The sequence below is a fragment of the Lissotriton helveticus genome, chromosome 11, assembly GCF_964261635.1.
Source record: "Lissotriton helveticus chromosome 11, aLisHel1.1, whole genome shotgun sequence".
NCBI lineage: Eukaryota > Metazoa > Chordata > Amphibia > Caudata > Salamandridae > Lissotriton > Lissotriton helveticus.
In genome coordinates, this window is record NC_136072.1 from 537946796 (window position 1) to 537959643 (window position 12848).

The window sequence follows — 12848 nt, forward strand, 5'->3', positions numbered from 1 at the left end:
CTCGATAGGTATCCCGTTGGGACCCAGGGCTTTGCCCGGATGGATAGCGCCAATCGCCAATTGGATTTCATCCGTAGTTATGTCTGAATCTAATTCCCTCATCGCATCGTCAGTCAATCTGGGCATTGCCACGCGGCTCAGGGCATCCCGGGCCTCGCCCTCTGTGACAGTCACTGTCGGTGTGTACACCGTACTGAAATGATCAGCAAGTACCTCCACTATGTCCTCTGGTCGCGTGTGAACCCTCCCAAGTGTATCCGTAAGCTGTAATATGTTCCTACTGCCTCCCTGTCTTTTATCCAGCCAAGCTAGGAGTTTACTGGCCTTGTCCCCAATGTCATACACTCTGTGTTTGGTGGCCGCAATGTCCGCCTTGGTTAGGCGGCGCACATGATCCATGTGAAGACGTTGACGTAGCTGCAGGGAGTGGAGGTTAGCACAGGAGGGGTCTGCCATATGGGCTGTGTTAGCTTTGTCGAGCTGTAGTTCCAACTCAGACGTCTCCTCTCCCTGCTGCTTCTTGTAGTGTGAGATCGCTGCTATCGCCTGTCCCCTAAATACAGCCTTGTAGGCCTCCCAGAGCACTGAGGGTGAACTCACTGACGCCTGGTTTTCTTCAAAGTATTGTTTGGTAGTATTCTGCAGGCCTTTGCGAATAGCTGGGACCTTGAGGTAACCCGGGTAGATCGGGTATAATCTCCTGCGTGTGGCCGAGCGGCTAGACAGTGTCAGGGTAATAGGCGAGTGGTCGGAGATACCCCGAGTCTTTATTTGTGCGTCATCGATGGTGAGGCAACCGGTCCCTAGCGTGAGGAAGTGGTCGATTCTGGATAGACTGTTGTGTGTTGCAGAGTAGTAAGTATATTGTAGTTGTTTCGGGTGTAGTGTGCGCCATACATCCACTAGGCCCTGTGCCTCCAGAAACCCGCCAAGTTTGGTGGTGCCAGGTGAGTGCGAGCGCCCGGGGAATCTATCACGTGTTTCATGCAGTACTGCGTTGAAATCCCCCCCTACAATCAAGTCCCCTTCCGGGAGTTCTAGGAGGAACCTGCCCAGATCGGGCAGTGCCACAGCGTGTAGTGCAGGGGGGATGTAGACCGATACCACAGACAAAGCCCTGCCCTCCCACTGGCCGGATACTGCTGCAAAGCGGCCCTGGTCGTCTATTTTGGTGGAGGTGATGATGTATCGGGAGGACTTCTGCATTAGTATGCCCGTGCCACGTGACCCTGGAGTGAACGCTGCATGTGTAACCATGTGGTATCCCCGTCTATCCATGGCCCGTGTAGTAGCGCCCATCATGTGTGTCTCCTGCAACAGGACCAGGGCAGGACCCGCCCTCTTAATTCCCTGAAGGACCAGGCCTCGTTTGATCTTGTCACCTAATCCCCTGACGTTCCACGACATAATGTGTAGTGGGGCCGTCGGGACGGAATCTTCTAGTCCGGCCATGGCAGTGAGGTGTGTGTGTGTCCCACTAGGACTCTCGCGTGTATTGCATGCCGTTGCCTGCGTGAGGCACTCTCTCGGAGGTGAGCCCACCGTACCGAGGAAGCGCCACCTTGCCCCACGAGAGGAGGTATCCACGGGGTCGCAGCAAGGGCGTCAAGGTGAGTACCCCGGCGTGTCGCGCCGTACCGTGCAATGTACATGTCGTGGTGTGACATATAGTGCTGAGCCAAGCCAAAAACTCGAAGAACTAAACCAATTACAGAAATAAACACCCCCCCTCTCCCAACATCCCCCCTCCCTGCTTCCCTGCCGTTCGGACTTGAACCTGCCCGCCTCCCCAACTTAGCAGAGTGCATTACCCCAAACCCAACCAGTGTACTTGCGCGCTGGGGTGAAGGAGTCTCCGAGGTCAGCGGCCTCTCAATCTTCTCCCCAGAGGCCCCTCGCCCAGTGTCCAACAGCGTGCCTCAGGTGTGCTGTACAATAAGTCCCAAAACGTTGCCTGTCCGGAAATCACTGGTCGCCATTATTTTCCTCGTCCGTGGCCTCGCTGTGGGGCGAACCCTCGCTCACTCCATCACCTCTCGAAGTCTGAGAAGCCGGGAGGCTATCCGTCGCACGATCCTTCTGTTGCCGATGAGGCCGTCGGGGGCGAGCGTTTGTTCTCCAGCCGTCCAACCAGTCCCTTGCGGATTCCGGGTTGTCGAAGAACCAGGTCTTGTTTTCGGCGACCACTCGCAACCTTGCGGGGAAGAGCATGGAGTATGGGATCTCTCTCGCCCTAAGTTCTTTTTTGACCTCGAAGAACGTCCGGCGTCTGCGTGCCACCTCCGCCGTGTAGTCAGGGAAGAATGCCACCGTAGAGTTCTGGATCTTGACCGGAGGGGATTGTCGGGCTGCCTGTAGAATGACGTCCCTGTCCCTGAAGTTGAACAGTCGGGCCACAATGGGTCTCGGAGTCGCACCAGGTTTTGGTTGGCCTCCCGGCACACGGTGCGCTCTCTCTACTGAGAAGAAGGAGGATAGTCCCTTGGGCCGTAGTTCAGTGGTGATTAGGCCCTCCACATACAAATCCATGGCTCTCACCCCCTCCGTCTCCGGCACGCCGAGTATGCGGATGTTGTTCCGCCTGGAGCGCCCTTCCTGGTCGTCGAGCTTCTCACGCAGTACCTTGTTGTCTGTTACCAGCTTTTCTACTGCCAGCTGGAGTTCGGAGACGTCCTCCACCAAGGATTTCGTGACCACTTCCATGGCGTTGACCTTTTCCGTCATCTTGTGGAAGTCCGCTCTGATAAGCGTAATGTCCGTGGAGATTGTGCCCACTGTCGTTTGTAAGTGTGCCAGGGCCTGCATCACGTCGTCCAGAGTCGCTTTCTTAGTTCCCTGTCCCTCCACGGATCTGGCAGCCGTCTCCTTCCCGGCAGTCGGGGACACCGCAGGCCTGTCGCAGGCATACCGGTCAATTCTAGTCTGAGTAGGCCCACTCTTCAGGCCCCTCCCTGCCATAGCAGCAGAGTCTGCGGCCCCTGGGCAATCCAGCGACGGGGGGCCGCGTCTGCCCCTTCTGCGTCTTATTTTGACCGCCGATGTGGTAGTCCACTTCCGTGGGGGGGGGTCGTCACTCCGTTGCACGGCGTCCAGCCGGGAGTGTGGAGAGAAGCGTGACGTGCGGGATCCAGTTCCCCGCCTCTGGTAGGTGCTGTCACTCTGTTGTTCTCCCGTTGATAAGGGGGGCAAGGGTCAGTTTCTCGGATCCCCCCCAAGTGCCGGAGTCGCTCAGCAGGTGGTATGGAGGCGGGAGATGGTACGCAGGTGAATAACTTGCGATGCTCCGTGTCTTGCAGTGACGGACGCTGCGAGGTCAGTCTCCCGCCGCTCTATGGGGTCACGCTAATGCCAGGTCTACCCGCAGGGAATGTTCTACTGCCCCGGGAAGTTCGTGGTCGCAGTGGGCGATGACCTGCACAGCGGGTGATGGCACGGGTCGCCAGACCAATGATATGGCTCACACCTCCTGCCTCTCTGAGGAAACGTGTGTACTGCGCGGCAGGAGAGCGGGTCGATCGCCGCCCGCGGTGCGGCGGGTGAGGTCCGGTCCTCGGCCAGATCGTGCGGGGCAGTGCCGGACCCTCTCAAAATGGCGGCTCACCGCCGTAAGGCAGTTCTGGGTGTCCGCCCGCCGGGCGGTCACGGTGCGCGGAGGAGCGGGGTGTCATCCACCCGGCACAGTCTTGGTGACACCAGGCGCGCCCGACCCCGGTTCCGCCCTCACTCACCCCGCGGGCCGGCGCCCGTCCGCCGAGGTGAAAAAGACAGCGGGCACTTCCGGTGCAGGGTCCCCGGGGCAGTCACGCTTCCTGGCAGGCCGGGCGACGAAGGCAGTCCCCGGCTGCGCCGCGCTGCAGAGGCCTCTTCTACGCCCGGGCGGATGTCGGCTCCTGTTCGCCGGACGGCCACGGCGTTTTCACCCTTCGGCACCGCTCGGTCCCGGGCTCCGGGTTCCTCCTATTGGGGCAGAATATGTAACGGATGAGTGTCAGGATTGCTGGAGAGGCCGCCTCGATCGCGGAGCTACTCCATTAAGCTGCCGCCATCGTTGGCTGCTAGCCACGCCCCCCCAGTCTGAGGAGTTTTAATCCTTTCCCGGTTTGTGCACAATAGTGCAATCATACTCCTGCAGATGCAACCCACAACTCTCGATGCTAGGGGGCATCTTGACTTTCAGATTTCTGAAGATGGTGAGCAACGCCGGATGATCTGTGACAAGGGTGAAGTGCTTTCCGTTCAGGAACACACGGAAGTGTTTACACGCCCACACTACAGCTAAGCTTTCTTTCTTGGGTTGAGAATAAGCATGTTCATACTGAGACAGACTATAGCCAGCATAGGCTCCAATGTGTCTCTGAGCTTTGGGCTGTCCATTGTGTTGGGCAAGGATTGCGCCCAACTCCACCGGGCTTGTATCCACCACAATCTCTGTATGCAATTTTGGATCAAAGTATGCCATTTCAGTTGCATTTTCAATTGCATGTTTTATTTTCTTGAACCTTTGGAAACATTCAGATGGCCGTTCAAAAGGAACATCTTGCTTTGTTATTTCTCCTAGAATGGCCCTCACAGTGGCAAAATCACGAATGTACCTAGAGCAGTAGCAGCTATGCCTAAGAAGGATCACAGTATGGTTGTGTCTTCTGGAGGGCAAGCAGACAAGAATGCTTGTACCTTTTCGGGGTCAGGAATCATTCCCTTTTCAGAGAGAATGTGCCCTAAGAATAGTTTATTTTTTTATTTTTAAAAAGACCTTTATTTTACATATGCAAACATTACACAGCTTCTGGCCTACAACCCCAGGGCCGGCCGCCGCCACTCTTTTTTTATACGTGGTATGTTCATAAGTACACAGCCCATGAGCCGCCAGCCCGGAGGTGCGGCGGCGTTACACCTTCACGTATGTAAATGTTTCGTAATCAGAGTGTAAATCCGTGTAGGTCTAATTTTGTATTTTATAACAATAAACAATATTAACATGAAGTCACCACGTTCGGTCATCACTGCCACATGAAGCGGGTATGGCAACCCTAATCCGGCTTTAAATATTATACATCTGTGTCGTATATGGAATCTAAGACCAATTACATTGCTGTTCCCGTTTCTTCCATGATAGGGTAGTATCTCTAGACAAGCAAGAGTTACAGTGTAGTTCACCCATCCCACTCCCCTACCCACTTATGTGTCTAGGTCTGAGTGTGGGCCCCTACTTCTTCCCCCCATCTCTCTTTCTAGTCATCTTCACCCTCTTCGTCTGACGTCAATGCGTCGTCTTCTTCCAGCGGTTCACATATATCCCCCCTGAATATGTTCCAAGGGGTCCATATTTTGTTCCACTTGCGTGGGCACGCTCTAACGGTGTATACTGTCCTTTCTATTATCATGACCCTATCCATGTTCGCGCACCACTGTGTTAGGGTCGGGGTATCTGCCGCTCCCCATTTCTGTGCTATGTCTCTTTTGGCGATTATCATACCTATCGTGGACCATTGTTGTCCGTACCTGGAGAGGTCATTGGGTCCCCATACGTTGAGCAGGCATTTCCGTGGTTCGGGAATCAGGGACATCTCCAGTGTTTGTGATATAGTACGCATGACTTGCCTCCAGAACTCCTGAATATGAGGGCATTCCCAGATAGTGTGAAACAGTGTCCCCTCTTCCCCACACCCACGAAGACAATATGGATGTTGTACCCTCTGTATCGTGTGAGCATCTTCCTTGTATAGTATACCCTATGTAAAATGTTTAACTGTACGAGTCGAAACTTTGCTGATATGCCCACCTCCTTAGGCGACGCCAGTGCTTCGTTCCATTCGGACTCGTCCAGGTCCCCTACATCCTCCACCCATTTGGCTCTTAGTTTTATTGTGGGGTCCGCTAGGTTATTTAACAACTTGCGATACGTAAGTGACGTCGCCCTTTCCTGCATATAGTCCGTGAGGAGGCGGTCTTCCAGGGGAGACGCCTCTGGGACCTTCGTGCCTCTCGGAATGGCTGACAGCAGGGTGTGCCGCACCTGTATATATCTAAACAATTCTGTGGGCCCCAGCTCGTACCGCTGCCGCAGCTGATTAAAGGGGATTACTGTGTCTTTTTTCCACAGATCCCCCACGGTGGACAATCCAATGTTAACCCATGACGTGAAACCTTTACTACGCCTCAGGTTACCCAGGGCTCTTGTGTCCCATAGTGGGGTGAGTCTTGTGAGTGTCCCCTTCCAACCCAGTTTCGCTTGTGCTGTATGCCACAATGATGCAGTAAGTTTTGTGGGCCCGTGAGTGAGCGTACTTTTCTTTGGTCATAGAGTGGTGTCAGCATAGTGTTGGAGCCTAATTGCTCCCTGTCTGCCCTATAGGCAGGGTCCTCCTGGGGTACATGTAGCCACTGATTAATGGGTTTTAATTGGGCGGCCCAATAATAGAGTTGCAGATTCGGTAACGCAATCCCTCCATCATACCATCCCCTGTGCAGTTTGACCTGTGCAATCCGTGCCGGGCGGTTGTTCCACATGAGGCCTGCCATCAACGCTGACACCTTCCCAAAATATCTCGTGTCTATCGGGTATGGTGTATTTTCTAGGACATACAAAAATCGGGGCAGGGACATCATCTTGTATAGCGCTGCTCTGCCTAACATCGTCAACGGCAGCACTGCCCAGAATTTAACGTCGTGCTTCAGGCGATCAAGCGGCGGTGCTAGGTTCTTCTGAAAGAATTCAGTTGAGTCTTTCGTGACCTGTATGCCTAGATACCGAAAAGAGGACCCCGCCACTTTAAGCGGGCCGTTTTCGCACAGAGTGGGGGTCGGGCCTTGCAACACATATATTTCCGACTTGCTCCAGTTCAACGTGTATCCAGATATCTTCCCCTGCTCGTCACAGAGCTGCAACAGTGCCGGTATACTCCGTTCCGGATTAGTCAAGTACACCAGCATGTCATCAGCGTACAAAGACAGGCGGTCTTCCCACCCCTACGACCAGGTAATCCCTCTTAGTAGTGGAGTGGAGCGTATCTGATTTGCCAATGGCTCCAGTGCGATCGCAAAAAGCAATGGCGGCAGGGGACAGCGTTGGCGGGTTCCTCGCCTTAGCTGGAATGTTCGAGAAATATGGCCATTTGCCACCACCTGTGCAACAGGTTCAGTGTACAATAGACGGATCCAAGCCACGAATTTGGGGCCCATACCCATATGTCCCAGGACCTCGAATAGATACTGCCACTCCACCATATCGAATGCCACCTTTGCGTCAAGTGCCAGTATAACCGCCTGTTCCGATAATGTGTCCGCTCTAGCAAGCACACTGTGTACCCTCTGCAGGTTGAGGGCGGTGTTCCTATGTGGCATGAAGCCTGACTGGTCTGGGTGTATGAGTTGCGGTAGATAAGCCATTAGCCAAGATTTTAACCTCAGCATTGAGGAGGGAAATAGAGCGATATGAAGTACACTCTTCCGGTTCTTTCCCTGGTTTGGGGATCGCAACGATGGTCGCCGTCCACTGATCCAACGGAAGTTCGGCCTGTTTCAAACTATCTGTATACATGGCCAACAGGGGACCACTGAGTCCCTCCGCCGCGGCCTGATACCATTCTATTGGGGTACCATTTGGTCCTGACGCCTTTCCTGGCTTGATATCATGAATTGCCTTTTGAATTTCCTCCGCTGTGATGTCCGCCTCTAGTTCCGTTGCCGCTTCCGGCGTAAGCGTCCGATGAGGGACGCGTCCCAGCGCTACGCGTGACAACTCCGCTGGCACCATGGTGTCAGGTGTGTACACCCCCTCAAAATAGTCAGCTAGGGTCTCTACTATCTCTTCGGGGCTCGTATGCACTACCCCCTGTTTATCACGAATGCGCTGTATTCCCCTGGTGCTACCCCCCCTCTTATCTAACCAGGCCAACATTTTCCCTGCCTTGTCCCCTATGTCATAGATCCTGTGGGTTGTGTCTGTTATTTGGGACACTGTCTGCTGCCTTACATGTTCCCTAAGCAGCTATTGCTTTAGGAGCATGGCTTAGGACGTATCTGGTGTAGGGCTTGCCTCATGCGCCATTGTAGCGGCATGCAGTGCCAGTTCCAACTCGGACAACTCTCGCTGTTGCTCTCTCTTATGGCCCGCTATGGAAGTTATAGCCTGCCCTCTTAACACCGTTTTGTATGCTTCCCACAGGATAACGGATGATTGTACTGACTCATTGTTTTCTGCAAAATAGTGTGTTGTCGTTGTTTTAAGTATCTTGCGTATCTTGGGTACCTTGAGATATGAGGCGTGTATTGGGTAAATTCTCTTACGTGTTTTCTCCTGCGTGGATAATGTGAGCGTGATCGGGGAGTGATCTGATATCCCTCTAGGGTGTATATCTATCGTATCTACGTGCGGTATTCCATCACCCAGCGCCAAGAAGTAGTCGATTCGTGAGAGGCTATTGTGTACCGTGGAATGGTAAGTGTACCGCCTCGCTGCAGGGTGTGTGTAGCGCCATATGTCAATTAGTCCCATTGCGGTTAAGAATCACTGGATCTGTGAGGGACCTCCCGCTCGAGGCACTACCGGGAACCTATCTACAAGGGAATCTATCGCTGCGTTAAAGTCCCCTCCGATTATGATGTCCCCCTCGGGCAGGTCCAATAAGAATTCGCCCAACGCTGGAAGCGTAACCGCGTGCAGCGCCGGGGGAACATATACTGATACCACATTTAAGAGCCTCCCTTCCCACTGTCCCTGGAGTGATGCGAAGCAACCCTGTGCGTCTATCTTAGTGCTTAATCCGATGAATTGTGCTGACTTCTTCACCAATATGCCCGTGCCCCTAGATCCGGTGGTAAACTCCGAGTGCACCGCCATCTTGTAACCTTTCCTATCAAGAGCCTTTGTTGCACCCCCAGTGAGGTGTGTCTCCTGGAGGAGCACCAAGGCCGGACCCTGTCTTCTCACTGCGTTCAACACCAGCCCCCTCTTTATCTTATCTCCCAGCCCTCTCACATTCCATGACATGAGTTGGAGAGGCACCACTCGCGACCTCAGCAGCCTCTTCTCAGTTGCCTGTGTTTGTGTGTCCTGCATTGTCTGTCCTATGTCTATGACAGCGGCGATCGGATCGCATTCCCGGGGTGTATCTGCCAATTGCTTGGCCTAGACCCTCCATGTAGTCTGTTACGTAGGTAGACCTCACTCGTGGAACTTCATTAACTTTTAAACAAACCCCCCCCCTACCTCCCCCCTCCCTGCCTCCCTGCTTAGCGGGCATTCAACCGCCCGCCTCCCCAACATAGCAGAGTGCTTAACCCATCCCTTCAACAGTGTACTTGCGCGCTGGGGTGGAGTACCATCCGGAGCAGGCGACATCCTTGCCCTCCTCCGAGCTCCCCAGGCCAGTGTCCAGGCGTGTCCATTTTGCAGAGTCTTTTAGCGTACAACAGTGTGGTTGACTCCACGGGATCAGGATTCAACTCCTCCTTCTGCTCCCTGGCTTTCCAGCGTTGGTGACCTGTTCGCTCCCCCTCTTCCGGACGATTGTGATACGCTCGGCTGTTGTCCCGGTGGCTTCGGTTATGTCTATTCGTGCGGTGGGGTTGTCCTGTGGGTCTCCAGCCCTCCAACCAGTCCTGAGCCATCTCTGGCGTTTCAAAGAACCAGACCTTATCTTCCGCCACCACTCTAAGGCGCGCCGGGAACAGCATGGAATAGGGCAATTCTTTCGCCCTTAACGCCCTCTTAACATCCAGAAAAGTTCGCCACCGGCGCGCTACCTCAGCTGTGTAGTCCAGGAAAAAGGCGATCGTGGAGTTCTGGATGTGAATGGCCGGCGACTTCCTTGCCGCCTGTAAAATGGTATCCCGGTCGCGAAAATTAAAAAGTCTCGCTAGGATTGGTCTCGGGGGGGGGGGGGGGGGGCCCGGCTTAGGTTGCCCGCCGGGCACCCTATGGGCCCTGCCCTAGGAATTTAGGTATGTTTTTATGAAACTCCACTTCTGTGTATTTAGTGTGAGGCCTGCATCAGTAAGCATATGAAATACTTGTGTGAGTGGTTTATCATGTTCCTTTTGTGTAGCCTTTAACACCAGTATATCATCACTGTAGTTAAAAGCATGTGACAGGCTGAATTATTCAACAAATTACATCTTGAAACAATTCTGCAGCACTAAAACTGAGTCTTTTATATCTGAACAATTTATTTGAAAAAGTAGTAATGTACCTGCAGTTTTCTTCCAGTTCAAATTGATGGTAGCCTTAGTTATATACAGGTGGGAGAAAACGTTGGCGCCATTCAGCTGCGTGATCATATCCGCTATGTGTGTACCTGGAAGTCTTTCTCTTTCAATTGCTTTGTTGGCCTGTTGCATATCAACACAAATGTGCACTGAGCCTCCACTATCCTTTTTTGGCACCACCACAATAGGTGAAACCCACAGTGTTGGACAAGTAGAACGTTCGATGATGTCATACTTTAAAAGTGTTTCTTGTTCTTTCTCAATGGTGTCCTGTACGTGAAAAGCAATTAGTCAGTGTTACTGTGCAATAGGGGCAATATCTTCATTTATGTGAAACTGCACCTCTATTGTCTTAAGTTTTCCAAGTTCACAAAACAGTGTTGGGAATTGCCTCACTATTTCAGAGTGGGCATTCAAGTTGTAGTTAATAGAGATCAGTCCCATGTCAGCAGCAGTATCCAAACTTAAGGGGCCGATTAGGATGGAGGATTTTCCGCCTCCTCCGGGCCGGCGGAGGCGGAAAATCCTCTGCGGAGTCACCAAAGACCCACCGCCGCATTACGATGGCTGGTGGGTCTTGGTTTCTGTCCGCTGCATTTCCGCCGCGGTCGGATTACAACCGCGGCGGAAAAGCTCTCATTTGGCTGGCAGTGTCTATCAGACACCGCCAGCCAAATTAGGATGCATTAGTGAACATGCTTTTCCGCGGCGGTTTTTCCGCCGTGGAAAAGCATGTGTACTTTTGATTTTGGGGACCCGTTGCGGGCCCCCAGGGTGTAGGCGGGTGGGGGGTGCACATGGGGGGGTACCTATGGTACCCCCCAGTATTTACATGCACAAAGCGGCAGGCACCGCGCGGTGCCTGCCGCTTTGTGCATGTAAATGTAAAACATGCACTTTTAACATTGCGGCGGGTGCTGCTTGAAGCAGCACCCGCCGCAATGTTAAATATCCAGGATGTGACCGCCAGGGTGGCTGTCACATCCTAATTGCCATGGAGGGACCGCCGCTGCCCATGCGGACGGTCCCTCCTACTCAGGGGTGGCGGACGGACGCAAATCCGTCCGCCATCCTAATCGGCCCCTTAGTAAGCATGCACTCAATGAAGTACCTGGGAGGACATGAATTGGCACTTGCAATGTAATTTTCTTGTGCCACATGGTCACTATAAAGGACCTTTTACTCAGTAAGGGTGCAGGAAGCTGGCTCTTTATATGATATATCAAAATGAGATATATTGTACAAAAAGTACAGGGGTTCCCATTAGAGTGGATAGGGGCTTGTTCTAGCAATCACAAGGTGCTCTTCTAGAGGGTTGTGTGGTCGAGCAGTCTTAGGCTTATCAGAGAGGAGTGTAAGACAACTGCAAATACACACAATAGTCAATATATTATGCACAAGACTCAATAAGATCCACACTAATTTATAAAAATAACATTTATCTTTATATATATTTAGACCCCAAAATCAATACGATCATTTAAGTATGTTTTTGTAGGGAAATACTTTTGCATTTAAAATGTCAACAGTGTAATTTTTCGACGTTGCAATGTTATCCTAAGGGAGGAAAAACAAGTACAGCATTCCAGGTACAGTACAGCGACTTACAAAACCAATCTCCTGGACTTAAGGTGAGTGTAGGGCAAGGTCCAAGGCATCACCAGCAAGGCATCACCTGTGGCACGAGGCCCGCCGGGTGCTGGGGTGCAACACAGCGTTGGGTGCTCAATGGAAGTCAATGGGTATCGCCTTCATGGAAAGATGCCACAGGTTTTGACTGGGAGGCCAGTTGGACTGAAGCAGCAGGGGGCCTCAGACCTCACGATGCTCAGGGTTGTAGCGATACTGTAGTGTTCTGTCCTGTGCCTCACTGGCACCTGTAGTTAGAACTTTGTGCCATGTACATTCTAGAGCTTTGGTAGAATGTTAGCTGTGGCAGTTGAAGCCTGAAGCTCTCTTGTGTCGCTGTATCTTATCTACGCTGAATAAAACTACAATTTCAACCACGACGTTTCCTGTGTTCCTGACAATATTACTACAGAAATGTTGGCGACGAGGATGGGATTCGAACCCACGCGTGCATAGCACAATGGATTAGTACTGCAGAATGCCGTTCGGCCTCGCGTCGGCGGCAGCTGTTTTTCAAAGATTAATGAGTCAAATGTTTAAAGATACTCCTGAAGTAATTGTCTTCCAGGACGATGTTTTAATTTTTGGCAAAAACAAAGAGGATCATAGCAAATCTTTGAATCAAGTTTTGGAAATTATGCTAGATAAAGGCATTGTTCTTAAACGAGAAAAGTGTGTTTTCCTAAAGGAAAAGATGGAATTCCTTGGTCATGTGGTCTCACACAATGGGGTAGAGCCACGTCCTGGGTTGGTAAAAGCAATTGTGGATGCATCTCCTCCAGTCGACAAGGCAGGGTTTTAAATCTTTCATTGGGCTCAGCGAGTTCTACTCCAGATTTATCAAGGATTATGCATCAAAAGTTCAGCCACTTACCAATATGTTAGAGAAAAATGTCTCAGGGCAATTCCAGACTTTTGTTAAGGTTGCCGATGAGCTCACAGTTGAGGATGGCATCCTTATGCGGTGTGGTAGGCTTATTCCTCCCGAGAGTTTAAGGAAACGCCTTGTA

At 52.2% G+C, this 12848-nt stretch overlaps 1 protein-coding gene across 3 annotated transcripts in view; it reads left to right on the forward strand.

The window, feature by feature from the left end:
* Window positions 1–12848, forward strand: part of ANK1 (ankyrin 1) — a 1318767-nt gene that overhangs the window by 186928 nt on the left and 1118991 nt on the right. The gene's annotated exons all lie outside the window — the stretch shown is intronic.